This window comes from Staurois parvus, unplaced genomic scaffold (genome assembly GCF_062004578.1).
Source record: "Staurois parvus isolate SC_StPar_1 unplaced genomic scaffold, SC_StPar_1.0 ptg000093l, whole genome shotgun sequence".
In the NCBI taxonomy this organism is placed as follows: Eukaryota; Metazoa; Chordata; class Amphibia; order Anura; family Ranidae; genus Staurois; species Staurois parvus.
The window spans coordinates 92,813-110,519 of record NW_028317889.1 but is presented as its reverse complement, the minus strand read 5'-3'; the positions used below and the strand labels follow the sequence as shown (position 1 = coordinate 110,519).

General features: G+C 49.1%; 1 protein-coding gene across 7 annotated transcripts in view; it reads left to right on the top strand.

Annotated features, from left to right (window-relative positions):
* Positions 1 to 13,982: 13,982 nt before the first annotated feature.
* The window catches only part of BCAS1 (brain enriched myelin associated protein 1), a 91,298-nt gene continuing 87,573 nt past the window's right edge, over positions 13,983 to 17,707 (top strand). For 2 of the 7 annotated variants that reach the window (XM_089670699.1, XM_089670698.1), the window contains exon 1: positions 13,984 to 14,058. The gene's annotated coding sequence lies outside the window, so the exon portion shown is untranslated. Of the gene's footprint in view, positions 14,059 to 17,707 lie in introns of all 7 variants that reach the window. The other 5 variants (XM_089670696.1, XM_089670694.1, XM_089670701.1 and 2 more) reach the window with 4 other exon arrangements.

The window sequence follows — 17,707 nt, the reverse complement described above, 5'->3', positions numbered from 1 at the left end:
TAAAGGGACAAAAGTGGAAATCCTCTACATGTGCCCCCTCCCCCTTCCCAAGGAGCAGCAGGGGTGTCTCTGTTAAAAAGGTACTCTTTCTTGAGGCACTGTGGTCTTTCTTCTGGTATTCAGATTTTCGTGGCTTTTACAAGCCTGTGGTGCAATGCGCAAAAACTAAACAAAAAAAGTGCACTCGGGCATGTCATATGGTCCCCTCCCGAAGAGAAAGGACCCTTCCTTGACTCTTGATGGAACCAACCCAAACTTAGGTCCACCTAGCTAAAGGGCCTGATGGACCTCACTCCTCATGGTCAGCCAAAGCCAAACAAGGGGTACTAGGTGAGGGATCAAACAGCTTTTTTTACACAATGCAGAGGATTAACCCCACAGTGAGTATAACCAGCATGCTTTAATGCATCTACAGACTGATTGTACTGTTGTGGGTTTAAACAAAAACTCTTCCCAGCCTGACCAGAGCTTATGATCGGTGTTTGGTGGTAATTAGGTGACATCGGCGAAAAATCAGGTGAGGACAGCCACCTGAAGGCGATGAACATGACGTCCTCATATTAAGTCAGCACAATATGGAGAACATTTTCCAATATCTGTAAACCGCGTGTAAAAAAAAAAAGGTGTAAAAGAATTCAACAGAAACAGTAATACTATGCAAAGTTTTCCTATTAGTGTCAATAAAGCATCTACCAACATTTAATTCATATATAAATCAAGAGCAACACACTAAATATTGAGCAAAAACCACAAAGAACGGTACAACAGTGTAACCATTTCTAAATGTGACAATGTTACAAGTTTATGGTGATGCTGCAATGAATCGTTCAAGGTGTTTTGAGGTGTTCGAGGAGCTTTGAGGTGTTCGAGGAGTTTTGAGGTGATTGAGGAGTTTTAAGGTGTTCGAGGAGTTTTGAGGTGTTCGAGGAGTTTTGAAGTGATTGAGGAGTTTTGAGGTGTTTGAGGAGTTTTGAGGTGATTGAGGAGTTTTAAGGTGATTAAGGAGTTTTAAGGTGTTCGAGGAGTTTTGAGGTGTTCGAGGAGTTTTGAGGTGATTGAGGAGCTTTGAGGTGTTCGAGGAGTTTTGAGGTGATTGAGGAGTTTTAAGGTGTTCGAGGAGTTTTGAGGTGATTGAGGAGTTTTGAGGTGTTCGAGGAGTTTTGAGGTGATTGAGGAGTTTTGAGGTGTTCGAGGAGTTTTGAGGTGATTGAGGAGTTCTGAGGTGTTCGAGGAGTTTTGAGGTGATTGAGGAGCTTTGTGGTGTTCGAGGAGTTTTGAGGTGTTCGAGGAGTTTTGAGATGTTCGAGGAGCTTTGAGGTGATCAAGGAGTTTTGAGGTGTTCAAGGAGCTTTGAGGTGATCGAGGAGTTTTGAGGTGTTTGAGGAGTTTTGAGGTGATAGAGGTGTTTTGAGGTGTTCGAGGAGTTTTGAGGTGTTCGAGGAGTTTTGAGGTGATTGAGGAGTTTTGAGGTGTTCGAGGAGTTTTGAGGTGATTGAGGAGTTCTGAGGTGTTCGAGGAGTTTTGAGGTGATTGAGGAGCTTTGTGGTGTTCGAGGAGTTTTGAGATGTTCGAGGAGCTTTGAGGTGATCAAGGAGTTTTGAGGTGTTCAAGGAGCTTTGAGGTGATCGAGGAGTTTTGAGGTGTTTGAGGAGTTTTGAGGTGATAGAGGTGTTTTGAGGTGTTCGAGGAGTTTTGAGGTGTTCGAGGAGTTTTGAGGTGATCAAGGTGTTTTGAGGTGTTCGAGGAGTTTTGAGTGATATGTGTGCTTCAAGAGGATCGAGGAGTTTTGAGGTGATTGAGGACTTTTAGGTGTTCGAGGAGCTTTGAGGCGATCGAGGAGTTTTGAGGTGTTCGAGGAGCTTTGAGTGACACGTGCGCTTCAAGAGCGGAAGAACATCGCTGAAAGATGACTAGAGATCAGGAACACGAGCTCAACCATCAAAAATGCTGAAACCATTCAGCAACTTGTGCATGATGATCGTCGGAGAACAATTGCTGCCGTTGTCGGCGTGTCATATGGAACAGTCCAGGCAATCCTCGCGTGTGATTGGTACATGTGACGTGTTGCTGATAAGTCCGTCCCCAGGCTGCTGACCCAGGAGCAGAAGGAACACCACGTTGAAGTCTGCCAAGAACATAGTCACTGTGCCGTGGATGACCCATCCTATATGTCAACGATCATTACCGGTGACAAAACTTTTCACGCAAAATTTTACGTTTGCTCTTTGTTCTAACTTGCTGTTCAGATGTGGTCAGAATTGCACCAGTTGCACAACTCCCGATGTACACAGGACGATGTCTTTTGGCACACTGGCTTATAAAGGTTGGTGCTCCCTGTGACTGTGTGTGCAGCCTTGTGCTGCCATCTGTTGGCTTGTCACAAAACTAATCTCAAAACTTTTTGTATAAATACCACCCAACTGTTAGACCCAAATGTGCCATAAAAGAGCAAAAGTCCAGATATTGTCTGAACATAAAGGAATGTGATTAGATTGGGTCAGATGCAGGAAAATGAATGCGGCAAACCTTCCAGGCCCGTTTGTGGTGCATTAACTGTGTTACATTTCCATGCTTTGCGGTAAGGCAGCCTATTGAAATCAATGGGATGCCAACGAACCAAAACATCCTAAAAATCAGACCTGGAATGCAGTGCACCATGGTGCGTTGGCTTGCATCGCAGGGCAACGTGTGTGTTGGCTTAGTGAATTAGGGCGCCATTCAGAAAACGAATAGCAATTCATGCAAGGCCTCTGAGATTCGTCCTCGGCAGTGATGTCCATAATTTACAAATTTTTTTTTCTTTGCCGTGCTTAAACATCTACTTTACTCTGGCGAAGTCGAGTGATAACGAGCGTGTCACATGGCAATTAATTGAGCGTGAAAAGCAAAAGCTGCCATAACCTGACCGCTAATTACAGCCGCGTCAGAGCACCCGAAACAATATTTACGATCTGGAGGTAAGGACGGCGCTGTAAAATCTGATTTAACAACCTTTATTTATAAACACGGAGCAGGACAGGCAACAAGGAATGTCACCGCCGCTGTGCATTGTGCAGGATCATTAATTATAGAACGAAGAAAAACATGGCTGAGCGGATAGAAGAAGAAGATATCAGAGGCGATGTGATGGCCTAACCATCCTGAGCACAGAATGGAAAACACCCTCGAGCAGGGGCGGACTGACCATTTGGAAACTCGGGCACTGCCCGAGGGCCTGGGGTCAGTAGGGGGCCCCATGAGATGCCCCTGGTACCTTTTTCATAGGCTTTTTTGAGTTTGGGCAAGGACACAGGGGCCCCATGATCCCCTATTGCCCGGGGGCCCCATGAGTTGTCAGTTTGCCCCTGCTCAAGGGGTATGAATACTTTTTCAAGGCACTGTTATTTACGAAGCTGACGATCCCATCTTCCATTATCGGAAAGGACTTTCAAGGGGTATGAATACTTTTTCCAAGCACTGTAGTTTGCAAAGCTATTCCTGTTTTCCATTATCTAAAAGGAGTCTCAAGGGGTATGAACAGGGGCGGACTGACAACTCATGGGGCCCCCGTGCAATAGGGGATCATGGAGCCCCTCTGTCCTTGCCCAAACTCAAAAAAGCCTATGAAAAAGGTACCAGGAGCATCTCATGGGGCCCCCTACTGACCCCGGGCCCTCGGGCAGTGCCCGAGTTTCCAAATGGTCAGTCCGCCCCTGGGTATGAATACCCATTTTCATAGGCTTTTTTGAGTTTGGGCAAGGACACAGAGGCCCCATGATCCCCTATTGCCCAGGGGCCCCATGAGTGGTCAGTCCGCCCCTGCCCTCGAGGTATCCAAGAATTTTCTGAATGAAAAAGTAAATTTGAAACTTTTAGTGAAAGCACAGAAACTATTGAGTACCGTCCGTCGTGCTTTTTTTATTTGCTCTAACATCCAATATTTCAGGACAAGCGTTCGAGATGTACCCCCTTCTTCAAGGTCCAAGCAGTACTGATGCACAAAACGTTGGACCTTGAAGAAGGGGGTATACCCCGAAAGCTTGTCCTGAAATACTAGATGTCAGTGCAAATAAAAAGAGTATCACGGACGGTACTCAAGTCGCAAGTGCACCTCAAGTCAAAACACAAAAACAATCAGATAGTTGTCTTTTAGTTGTGTGGCCTCCATTCTCTATTAGCTGCCATTTTAGACTAAAGGACAGTTAAAGGGTTAATCCACCCTAAACAGAAATAACAGTGTTTGGTGGGTGCTGCAGAGCCTAAAACTTTAAGGTGTTGGGGCAATCAACACTCCAACTTGGGCAGCAACACCCAACACTTCAAAGTGGACAGGAACACCAAAATGGGGAAGAACATCCAACACACCAAGGTGGGTTGCAGCACCCGACACTAAATAGTGAGCAGAAACACCCAACATTCCGAAGTAGGGGAGGAGCACTCAACTCCCCAAAAAAGGTGCCAACACCCAATATTGCAAGCTGGGAGCCACTCAACACTTCAAGATGGGCAGGGACGCCCAAAACTTCAAGGTGTATGGAAACACCCAACACTATAAGATGTGTGGCAACCTCCTGGATTTCAAGGGGGGGAGCAACACTTAACATTTCAAGGTGGGGAGCAACACCCAACACTTTCATGGTGTGTGTGGGTGTGTGTGTGTGTGGGGGGGGGGGTACTCAACATTCCAAAGTGGGAAACAACACCCAACACCCTATACTCCAAAGTGGGCAGGAACACCCAACATTCTGAAGTAGGGGATGAGCACTCAACCCCTAAAAAAGGTGCCAACACCCGATATTGCAAGGTGGGAGCCATTCAACACTTCAAGATGGGCAGGAACACCCAACACTCCAAGGGAGGCAGAGACACCCAACTTTGCAAGGTGGGCAGGAACACCTAACATGCCAAGGTGGGCAGAAACACCCAACACAAGGGGGCCCTCCCACCCAGGTTATAATATAGGGGTCTCTCCCACCCAGGTTATAATATAGGGGGCCCTCCCACCCAGGTTATTATATGGGGGCCCTCCCGACCAGGTTATAATATAGGGGGCCCTCTCGCCCAGGTTATAATATAGGGGACCCTCCCACCCAGGTTATAATATAGGGGGCCCTCCCACCCAGGTTATAATATAGGGGGTCCTCCCACCCAGGTTATAATATAGGGGGTCCTCCCACCCAGGTTATAATATCGGGGCCCCTCCCACCCAGGTTATAATATAGGGGGCCCTCCCACGCAGGTTATAATATAGGGGGCCCTCCCACCCAGGTTATAAAATAGGGGGCCCTCCCACACATGTTATATTATAGGAGGCTCTCCCACCCATGTTATAATATAGGGGGCCCTCCCACCCAGGTTACAATATAGGGGGCCCTCCCACCCATGTTATAATATAGGGGGCCCTCCCACCCAGGTTACAATATAGGGGGCCCTCCCACCCAGGTTATAATATAAGGGGGCCTCCCACCCAGGTTATAATATAGGGGGGCCTCCCACCCAACTCTCATTTTGAAAGATCTCAACAAGTGCACGGGTCAGTTTAGCTCTACAGGGCAGAAGCAGGTAACATCTGCAAAAAAAAAAAAAATCCTGTCAATGAACATAGGCGGCCTCGGGTGAATTATTTTACCCTCCCAATAAAACTGACATTTTTATTACTTTTTTGTGGATTATTTCTGGAACAGATTGAGCGTGACATCCTGCCCTCCAGCAGAGGTCGATACGTTATCGCCCACCTGAAATCTCCCCGATATATCGATCTGCCTGCAGCGCACGGATGGAAGAAGCAAACGCAGGCTGCAAGCAGAATAATTATTACCTCAGCGCCGGACTTGTTTGTAGCTGCTAAAGGACAGACGCGGGCACTGACACCGGAATTTTATAGAGAACACAAAAGGTTATGGCGTCTGGGAACGCTGCGTTGTTAAGTTTAGTGGTCGCTGAACGATCGCCATAGTAAAACGGCTCACAAAGCACGATGGCCGCCGCAGATAACACGCTGCTCATTTTATCACCCCAATCCCAGTTCAGATCCCAGAAATCTCTGAATCTTTTTTTTTACCGTATTGTCCGGTTATAAAACTGATTGTTCCGATTATACAACAGTCTTCCCTGCTCTGCTCCTGCATACGTCGTGAGGGGCGTGGCCACACACATCCTTTACGGGGGTGCTTGTATATAATAGAAATGCATCCGAATCTCGAATAACGAAAAATTCACCCAAATTTCTATTCGGGAACGAAACAAACCGCACATGTGGGGTCCTTAGCTGTACTACAAATCAGCTGTTTTGAGAGGTCCCACGCTTTCCGGACGGCGACTCACCAAGAGTATGTCAACTCAAGTTCCTAGACCTGGTGGCTGCATTCGTTGTCTTTTTTTCAGGCTAAAACAGTTTCTGCGAGTACAGAAAATTCCTGCTGGAAATCTGGTGGATGAGCGCCAGGTTCGATCCGAACCCGTGTTCCTACCACATTACGGCTGTTTGGATGTCCAGGACGGGAATTTGGAATGATCTCATTGACCATCTATGGCCCACATTTCCATATTTGGGCATTGACATTGACCAAATCTGGCCATAGCCATACTTGGTCAATCAAATCCCTCAGGAGACCCCGCCCCTTTGTTTAAATTTAGCGTCAAAGTCCAGGAGAGTGAGCAGCGAGAACGTGACGAAGCCGATTGGGTGGTGGGATATCTTTCCTTTGGTGGGTCGATGGGTGGTGTCCATCATGATTGCCATGGATCTGCATTGATGGATGGGTGACTGACAATGCATTTACATCATGGAATTTATCTGGTATGTTTGTAAGTATCTGGGGGCCCCCTCATTGGTAAAGAGGACTTCCAAATTCCGATAAGTCCCCCATCTGTAGACCCCCACAGCCACCAGGGTGGGGTTGTGGGGAAGAGGACCTTGTCCCCATCAACAAGGGGACAAGGTGCCTTGCCAAGATGAGGGTCTGGCATGTATTTTTAGAGGGAACCCCACACTTTTTTTGTGCGGGACCACCATTAAATAATATGCAAACCCACCATTGCCCATTCCTGATCTGTGCCTGTTGTCCCATGTACTTGTATGAAGAAGTCTCCTGTTCTCTCTGTATTGCTACCTATGTGTGAAATCCCCGGCGTTCCTGCCAGTCCCTCTGCTTTCCCATCAACTACTGACCACACTAGATATGAGAGCACAGCGTGGTCAGTTCTCCAGCTCCGCTCTCTTCCAATGATCAGACTTTTTGGTGATCCACAAATGTATCCCTTCTCGATGTGACACAAATGTATCCCTTCTCGGTGTCCCCACAAATGTATCCCTTCTCGGTGTCACACAAATGTATCCCTTCTCGGTGTCCCCACAAATGTATCCCTTCTCGGTGTCCCCACAAATGTATCCCTTCTCGGTGTCACACAAATGTATCCCTTCTCAGTGTCCCCACAAATGTATCTCTTCTCGGTGTCCCCACAAATGTATCCCTTCTCGGTGTCACACAAATGTATCCCTTCTCAGTGTCCCCACAAATGTATCTCTTCTCGGTGTCCCCACAAATGTACCCCTTCTTGGTGTCACACAAATGTATCCCTTTTCGGTGTCACACAAATGTATCTCTTCTCGGTGTCACCAGAAATGTACATGTTCTTGGACGGTGTCACCATAAATGCTTCTCTTTTCTGTGTCCCCACAAATGTATCCCTTCTCGGTGTCACACGAATGTATCTCTTCTCGGTGTCACACAATGTGTCCGTTCTCGGTGTCACAGGAATGTATCTCTTCTCGGTGTCACACGAATGTATCTCTTCTCGGAGTCACACGAATGTATCTCTTCTCGGTGTCATACGAATGTATCTCTTCTCGGTGTCACACAAATGTATCCCTTCTCGGTGTCACACGAATGTATCTCTTCTCGGTGTCACACAAATGTGTCCGTTCTCGGTGTCACACGAATGTATCTCTTCTCAGTGTCATACAAATGTATCCGCTCTCGGTGTCACACAAATGTATCCTTTCTCGGTGTCACACAAATGTATCCTTTCTCGGTGTCACACAAATGTATCCCTTCTCGGTGTCACACGAATGTATCCCTTCTCGGTGTCACACGAATGTATCCCTTCTCGGTGTCACACGAATGTATCCCTTCTCGGTGTCACACGAATGTATCCCTTCTCGGTGTCACACAAATGTATCCCTTCTCGGTGTCACACAAATGTATCCCTTCTCGGTGTCACACAAATGTATCTCTGTGTCGATAAACTGCGTACATTTCCTGCATGAACCGTCTCTTGTCCGCGGACGGCGACACAAAGGTTCACTGATACTACAAATGTTTTTTCCACCCACCAATCAGCCGAGGGGACAATACGCCGTCCTGTTCTTGCCGACCTTCGCCGGGACCTTGAACCTCCTCCAAAACTGGGGCCGCCTGTTCATACGGAGTCTCTCCATAAGGAGGGGAGGGCATTATTCTGGTAGCATTCTGTTGTCCGAACACAGCGCGTTGGTGATGTCACTGCGTCCCCATTGTTAAAGGCCGCTGGTAATGCGCCATATGTGGGCTCACATGTCAGGATGGTGCAAATTTTTGTGCTGAGCAAGGCAGAGCGTGAAACCTCCACAGACTATATTAAAAAAAAAAAACAACAAATGTATTTATTTAAAAAGTTGTAACTTTTTTGGATTGAAACTATTAATAATGTTTTTATTGCTCTCCATGTTTTCCTGACCCAGTGACAACCTCCTGCCCCCATTTTTTGTACAGGTGTCACAGGGACAGGAAGTGAGGGAAAATCTCCCTAATGGGGGGTCACAGACATAAATAAAACACAAAATAAAAAAAGTAAAAAATGTAAAAAAAAAGGTCTTGTCTACAGAGAGCCATCACTGGAAGCACGCTGTGGGAAATCTCCGTCACTCGGTAAACACATTCCACTGTGCGGCGATGACAGGACAAATGAATGGAAAGAGATCTGAGATGGCAAACACGGTGGTAGTGACACAGAGCCTGACCCAGGCTGTAGTCACCGTGTGTGCCATGTGACCGCCCTTAGGACCGCCTCCTCCTGTGTTCACAGTGCAAAGCAACAAGATTCCATCTGCTGAGCCCGATTTATTGGACAACCTAAAATCCATACAGGGATAAAAACAAAAAGGTTCAAAAGTCAGGCACGGGCAATCATTTCTATCCTTCGCATCTTTTCCAGAACTTTCGCTATGGTATCCATCCAAAACTTGTTTTCACTTTTGGTTGGGGTCTGATTACTGATGTCTGTGACCCCACTAGGGAAATCCTACTTCCCCCCCCCCCCCCATGGCAGAATTCTGCTCTGCTCCCCTTCTCTGCAGTGCCTTATCAATATATTCCTATAGGGTGTCCACTAGGGGGCCGCTGACACCATAACACTGACACCATAATAATGGATCACTGCCCCACCTAGAGGCAGCTCCATAGGAATATGTAGAAAAGACTCTGCAGAGAGGTGGAGAGATGAGGGGACACGGACAAGGACTCAATGTGTGTGTTGGGGGCCGCTGGCACCATGACACTGACACCACACTACTGGATCACTGCCCCGCCTAGTGGCGGCTCCACTTTTGATTGGGGTCAGCATATTGCTTTCTACAACCCCACTAGGGGAAGTCTTACTCCCAATCCCCACCCCCTCTAATGCCAGGATTCTGCTCTTCTCCCTCTCTCTGCAGTGCCTTTCCAATATATTCCTATAGGTAGTCCACTAGGGGGCCGCTGACACCATAACACTGACACCACAATACTGGATCACTGCCCCGCCTGGTGGCGGCTCCACCTTTGGTTGGGGTCAGCATGTTGCTGTCTGCAACCCCACTAGGGGAAATCTTACTCCCCCCCCCCCCCATGGCAGGATTCCGCCCTGCTCCCCCTCTCTGAAGTGCCTTATTAATATATTCCTATAAGTCGTCCACTAGGGGGCCGCTGACACCATATCACTGACACCACAATAGTAGATCACTGCCCCGCCTAGTGGCGGCTCCATAGGAATATGTAGAAAAGGCTCTGCAGAGAGGTGGAGAGATGAGGGCAGGGGCAGACTGACCATTTGGAAACTCGGGCATTGCCCGAGGGCCCGGGGTCAGTAGGGGGCCCCATGAGATGCCCCTGGTACCTTTTTCATAGGCTTTTTTGAGTTTGGCCAAGGACACAGGGGCCCAGGGGTGGAAATGATCTTTAATGTAAAATAAACTAGAAAGCCAACTGCCAGATTGGGAACCCTTCAAGATGGCAGCATAAGGCATACAGACCTGAGCAGGGACGGACTGACCATTTGGAAACTCGGGCACTGCCCGAGGGCCCGGGGTCAGTAGGGGGCCCCATGAGATGCCCCTGGTACCTTTTTTCATAGGCTTTTTTGAGATTGGGCAAGGACATAGGGGCCCCATGATCCCCTATTGCCCGGGGGCCCCATGAGTTGTCAATCTGCCCCTGCAGGGGCCCCATGATCCCCTATTGCCCGGGGGCCCCATGAGTTGTCAGTCCGCCCCTGGATGAGGGGACATGGACAAGGACTCAATGTGTGTATGTGGGGGGTGGTAAAACTTCACTCCACCCAAAACTAAACAAAGTTGGGGTTAAAGTGGAGCTGTACACATTTTCTAGTTTGGGTTATGGAATGAGAGCAGCGATCACACCCAATTCTGCCATCAATGTCTGAGGGACCATTTCTGTTCCGTTCCGTTTGAAGGCATTGCAATGCACATTTTATGTGCATTGGGAGGCCTACAAAAGTAATGGGCAATGCATCAGAACGCATCTAACATGTTTACATGCATTTAGTTGCGTCTGCAACACCTTGGCCAATGGTTGTCATCTCTGTCCATTCCAAATCCTAAATTCACATTGGAAATGTGCGTCGACGTGCCTCAGTAACGCATGTGAATGCACAAAGGTAAAGCACATTGATGCATGACAGCGCACCTGCAGAACGTACATGCAGATATTTAAATGGGTCCTAAAAAAAAATGAAATAAAAAACTCTGTATCCTGTAAAATGCAGCCGGAGCCCAATTCATCTTGGGGGTTAGGGGGTTAATAAACTGTCCTGCATTCCCCCTGTGATTGGCTCAGCTGTGCTGCTGCGAGGAGAGCTGGAAAACATGACCTGTTATGTCTCAGGATTGACTTCCAGGTTGACAGTAAGAAAACTTGCGCTGAGCTTTTTATCAAGCAAGAGGTGGCCCCGATCCGCTCCAGGAACTGCAATGGGCATGGCTGCCATCTTGGCCGCGTTACATTTGTGGTGGTTCACAGGTAAACCGAACAACCTCTTAGCAGCATGTCGTCTTGTTTGGTATTTTCAGTTGCTATTGGATAGACGTCAACCTGACCGCTTGTGGGAGGTGTATCTGCGCACGCGGGTTGGTGATGGTTTTAAGTGACCAGTGGCGAGATTCTGCCATACTTGGATCTCTTCATTGGCTGATGGATGGCAGGGAGCCGGGAAACTTCCCTTTCTTCCATACATCAGGTGCAATAGGATCAACCCAAGCAAAGAAACGTTCTAAGAAACTATACGTTCCTCTTCCCATTGGAGGAATTTACAGCTGCCCAATACAGGAAGCGCAAATTGACCCCGCCCCCACAAGCCTATGTTTATAGGAGTCTTTATTGGTCACCAATTCAAAAAAATTCTGCAGCCAATGGCGTTGTTTTTTAGTTACATTAAATATTAAGTGGGGTCAGAAATGAGAAAGTTGCAGGCTATGTGATTGGTCAACCTGTCCTTCAGCACCTAATCCAGTGTGATCCTCGCCCAATGGCGGCACTGCTGCTTGCGCACCAGTTCTAGTCATTTGTTTCCTTTTGAAGTCCAGGAATGGGTAGCCAAGCTTGCGTTTATCGAACCGTCAGTGGCTGACGGGTTTGTGACGCACTCTTAGACCGCGATCCCCAAAGGCAGCCATTGAGAATATGCATTCGTCCACCACCCAGTACTGTACCCATTGTAAAGCTGTCTACAAATGTTAAGGACTTGACCTCCACACAATCGGTGGATCCCTCTAATGAAAGGTCATGGCACACACCTACAAGTGTTTAACTGGTGATCCTGTGCCAATGGGGGGCGCTCTGTAAGTGTGCCCAGTGCAAACCCCTCTTAGGGAAAGAAATAAAAATCTGATTTAGGCAATCAAATTTCCTCCTATAAGAAGCTCAGGGGCGGGTAATGCCTGTAGGGGTTGGGCGGGGCTTACAGACAATGAACCCCACCTTTTAGTAGGTGCCAAAATCTCTGAAAGTATCAGAAACAATAGCGGGATAAGCAAGATAATTTTCCATCATACATTCACTATACAGATTTCATATTGTGAGGCTGATCTTCCAGAAGCCTCTTCCAAAAAAATCCTCTTCTTTCTGGGCAATTGAGACATTTGATAGGCAGTGTTGAACCTCTAGGGCTGTCCTATTGATATTGCTGTCCAATAGTATTGCAGGTGGTGTTAGTATAGGTTAACTGGTCACTGGGCTGGCAGCCTCCATACACAAAGACCAAAACACAAGTTATTAATAAAATGGTATTCCAAAGTAATCATGGTGGTGATCACAATGGTATTCCAATGTAAGGGCAGAAGAGAAATCCAACACGTTTCGGGACCCAACATTGCCTACTTCGTTACGACTTATAGGGGCCCAACATTGCCTACTTCGTTACGACTTATAGGGACCCAACATTGCCTACTTCGTTACGACTTATAGATGCAGACAATGTATCTCAGGAGTATGCAACTTTGGCACTCCAGCTGTGGGGAAACTACAAATCCCATCATGCTAATACCAACTTGTTAGGTAGCCAAACCAGCTGATGACAAGTGCCGTGTCTAACAGTCCACTGATGAAGGGGCATGAGGTTTTGCCCCCAAAATGTGTTGGCTTCCCCATTTGATCTAACCTTATACAGGAATAAAATTATGTATGGATATGGTTTTTACCAATGCCAGTATTTCACTGTTGTTGCAGTTTGGACCCAGGCATGATCGTGATGAGACTCCACTAATGAAGGGTGAAGTTGGGCCCCAAAATGTGTTGGCTTCCTCATTAGATCTTCTATCGGACATTACATTGGAATTAAATTGTATCCAAATCTGAATGTCATCAGTCGCAGTATTTATCTGCTGTTGCAGTTCAGACCTTAACATGATCATTTCCCAGCCTGGGTGCTGACACTCCACTGATGAAGGGCGATGTTGGGCCCAAAACGTGTTGGCTTCCTCATTCACTCTTCTATCTGACCTTACATTGGAATAAAATTGTATTTAAATCTAGGTGTCATCAGTCACAGTATTTATCTGCTGTTGCAGTTCAGACCTTAACATGATCATTTCCCAACCTGGGTGCTGACACCCCACTGATGAAGGGTGATGTTGGGCCCGAAACGTGTTGGCTTCCTCATTCACTCTTCTATCTGACCTTTTCTTGGAATAAAATTCTATACAATGTCTGGCACAGATCATCCTATGCTACAGCCTCTCACCTTTACATGGTACAGTCTGATCGCTGGAGGGAGGGGAGACTGAGGAAATGTTTCCTCCTGCCTGCAGCAGACTGATTATATCATCTCAGCCAAGGCAGCTAGGATTGGAGCATTTTAATGATAAAATGGGGAGCTTTTCTAAAAATTGTTCTGTTACTGTATATTGTGAGATGCCAGGAATGTAGTCATGGACTGGTGGACTTCAAGAGTACCTGTTACTTTATTGTTGAATATAGCATGCTTCTCCCCCCATCTGCCCACCCCTCTCCAGATGCTGCATCACCTCACGATGCAGAGCTCCTTCTCATTCCTTGTTCATTCTGAGACTTGTAGTTCCACCACAGCAGCAGAGTGACATGATAAACGACATGGCAAATAAAGTCATGTGTGTGCAGGATGGGCTTGGATTGTGTTTAGAAATGTGAGTGAGCATGCCGAGCCTATAGCAAAACAAATACATTGTCACCGAGTGCTCCACCCCTGACTGTGCCACAGGCATTCCACCTGTAACGTGACTGCAGGTAGAGGCGACACAGCCAGCCCAGCACTGAACATCTGCAGAAAGGAGACGGAGGAGTAGAGTGGGTGAGTGCGTGGTTCTGTGCCTGTCCCCCTGTCCCTCCACCACTCTCCCCCTGTCCCCCTGTCCCTCCACCACTCTCTCCTGTCCCTGTCCCCCTGTCCCTCCACCACTCTCCCCTGTCCCTGTCCCCCTGTCCCTCCACCACTCTCCCCCTGTCCCTCCACCACTCTCCCCTGTCCCTGTCCCCCTGTCCCTCCACCACTCTCCCCCTGTCCCTCCACCACTCTCCCCTGTCCCTGTCCCCCTGTCCCTCCACCACTCTCCCCTGTCCCCGTCCCTCCAGCACTCGTCATCTTCCCTCCACCAGTATTCATCTTCCCCTCACCACTCTTCTTCTTTCCCTGTCCTACTTCCCTCCACCACTCTCCCCTGTCCAGGGGCGGACTGACAACTCATGGGGCCCCCAAGCAATAGGGGATCATGGGGCCCCTGTGTCCTTGCCCAAACTCAAAAAATCCTATGAAAAAGGTACCAGGGGCATCTCATGGGGCCCCCTACTGACCCCGGGCCCTCGGGCAGTGCCCAAGTTTCCAAATGGTCAGTCCGCCCCTGCCCCTGTCCTCCTGTCGCTGCACCATTCGTCATCTTCCCTCCACCACTATCCATCTTCCCTTCACCATTCTTCTTCTCTCCCTGTCCTACTTCCCTCCATCACTCTCCCCTGTCCCTGTACCCCTGTCCCTCCACCAGTATTCATCTTCCCTCCACCACTCTTCCTCTATCCCTCTACTACTTCCCTCCACCACTCTCCCCTGTCCCTTCACCATTTTTCATCTTCCCTCCACCACTCTTCATCTTCCCTCCACCACTCTCCCCTGTCCCTGTCCTACACCACTATTCTTCTTCCCTCCACCACTCTTCATCTTCCCTCCACCACTCTCCCCTGTCCCTGTCCTACACCACTATTCTTCTTCCATCCACCACTCTTCCTCTATCCCTCTCCTTCTCCCTATCCCTGCAATATTTCCCTCTGCTCCTGTCCCCGTTATTCTTCCCTTCGCCACTCTTCCTCTATCCATGACTTTATTGTTTACAACACTGTTCCTCTATCCCTGTCTTTCTTCCCTCCTCCGCTGTCCCTCCATCCCTGTCCCTCCATCCCTGTCTTTCTTCCCTCCTCCGCTGTCCCTCCATCCCTGTCCTCTTCCCTCATCCTCTGTCCCTCCATCCCTGTCCTCTTCCCTCATCCTCTGTCCCTCCATCCCTGTCCTCTTCTCTCTGCCTCTGTCCCTCCATCCCTGTCCTCTTCCCTCATCCTCTGTCCCTCCATCCCTGTCCTCTTCCCTCTGCCTCTGTCCCTCCATCCCTGTCCTCTTCCCTCATCCTCTGTCCCTCCATCCCTGTCCTCTTCCCTCTGCCTCTGTCCCTCCATCCCTGTCCTCTTCCCTCATCCTCTGTCCCTCCATCCCTGTCCTCTTCCCTCATCCTCTGTCCCTCCATCCCTGTCCTCTTCCCTCTGCCTCTGTCCCTCCATCCCTGTCCTCTTCCCTCATCCTCTGTCCCTCCATCCCTGTCCTCTTCCCTCTGCCTCTGTCCCTCCATCCCTGTCCTCTTCCCTCATCCTCTGTCCCTCCATCCCTGTCCTCTTCCCTCATCCTCTGTCCCTCCATCCCTGTCCTCTTCTCTCTGCCTCTGTCCCTCCATCCCTGTCCTCTTCCCTCATCCTCTGTCCCTCCATCCCTGTCCTCTTCCCTCATCCTCTGTCCCTCCATCCCTGTCCTCTTCCCTCATCCTCTGTCCCTCCATCCCTGTCCTCTTCTCTCTGCCTCTGTCCCTCCATCCCTGTCCTCTTCCCTCATCCTCTGTCCCTCCATCCCTGTCCTCTTCCCTCTGCCTCTGTCCCTCCATCCCTGTCCTCTTCCCTCATCCTCTGTCCCTCCATCCCTGTCCTCTTCCCTCTGCCTCTGTCCCTCCATCCTTGTCCTCCTTCCCTCTGCCTCTGTACCTCCATCCCTGTCCTCCTTCCCCCTGCCTCTGTCCCTCCATCCCTGTCCTTCTTCCCCCTGATATTGCCAACAAGTTCACTTTTCTGAGGACAGGACAGTTCTTATCCTGTGCTGATGGTCAGTCCACCATGAACTGCCATTTCAGTGGATGCTGGAGACATCCTGACAGTCCTTCTCTCTCTCAGGGACTCTGTTAGTGAGATCTCTGCAGTAAGTCCTCAGGCGATGGACAGTGGGGACAGGAACCCCTCCTTCCAAGTCCTGCATATTATATGCTGGTGACTGTCTGGTGGTCCCATCTGTTGCTACTCAGCCGTCAAGCCGCCATTGCTGTGAGCCAACGTTGTGGTTATGGGTGGAGCTCTGGCCTGCAGATAGGATATGAAGGGTCATCCGGTCTACTACTCATCCCAATGTGGGTAAAAGGAAGCCAATTCTACCATCCAGCGGAGTCCGCCTGTCCCCGCCATTACCCATCACCGTTCACATTGACCATTCTTATAGGGAATGCAGCGGAGTGAGGGAGACTCCACACTCTCACGGGCTTATAATGAGAATGACACCCATCAAGCTTTAAAACACTTATCCCCTTTAAGGATGGATTTCAGGCAGAGACTGACCCTTCCCTACCAAAGGCCAAGGGAAGAAGGAGGCCGGGGGTCTTATAGATATGTTACAGTTATGGGTGGGGGCCCCTCATGGGGCCCAAGTCACACCCATCTAGGGCGTCTGTAGGAATCTGAATGACTACCAGGTGTATCGGCTGCTGTTGTTTTCAGACAGATGCCTGGTCCTTTGCCAGACGGCGTTGACATAGAGGGCGTAGGTTTGTCCTGAGCCAGTCGCTGCGCAGCACTGCGGTACATGGAGACCAGATAACAACTGTTAACTTGCCATTCAAAGTCGGTTCCGTCACCCAGACAGATTTTCGTCTTGGCACTCACCATCTCCATGTTCAGGAATTTCACAAAGATGGAAGGAGATTGTATTCACCAAGCAGCGCCCCTCTAACACCCTCCATCAACTGGCAGTTTGCAGCAGTTGGAGGATGTAGAGGCGCAAAGCATGGGTATTGACTGCCTAAGTGTCCGATCGCTTCATTGACTGACGTCCTTTCATTTGATGCTTCCGCCAGGGGTGGGCAGGAGGGGCGGCTGCCCTGGGCACTGTGGTATCATGTAAGGTGGGGGGGGGGGCACCACAAGAGGTTTTGAGGGGAGGGGATTTGTGTTGGGAGGGGGAACTTTTTCTGGGGGGGTGACAGAGGATAAGAATTGTTCTAGCAGGGGAAATTTGGGGAGGTGTACTAGGAGTGGCGTTTTGAGCTGAGTGGGAATGGGGCAAGAAGATTTGCGCTGGGAGGAGGGTTTGGGGGGGTTTGTGCTAGAAAAGGTAATACGGTGAGGGGGGGAGGGGGTAAAGGGGATTTGTGCTTGGAGGGTATTTTTTTTGGGGGGGGAGATTTGTGCTATCGGGGCAGATTGGGGGTATGTGTGCTAGGAGGGGAAATTGGGAGGGGATTTGTGGGGGGTTGGGGAGAATTTGTGCTGGGAGGGGGGATTTTGGGGGGTTTGTGCTAGAAAAGGTAATGCGGGAGGGGCAAGGGGATTTTTTTTTTGGGGGGGGTTGTGCTGTTGGGGCTGATTGGGGGGATTTGTGCTAAGAAGGGAAATTGGGAGGGGATTTGTGGGGGGTTGGGGAGAAT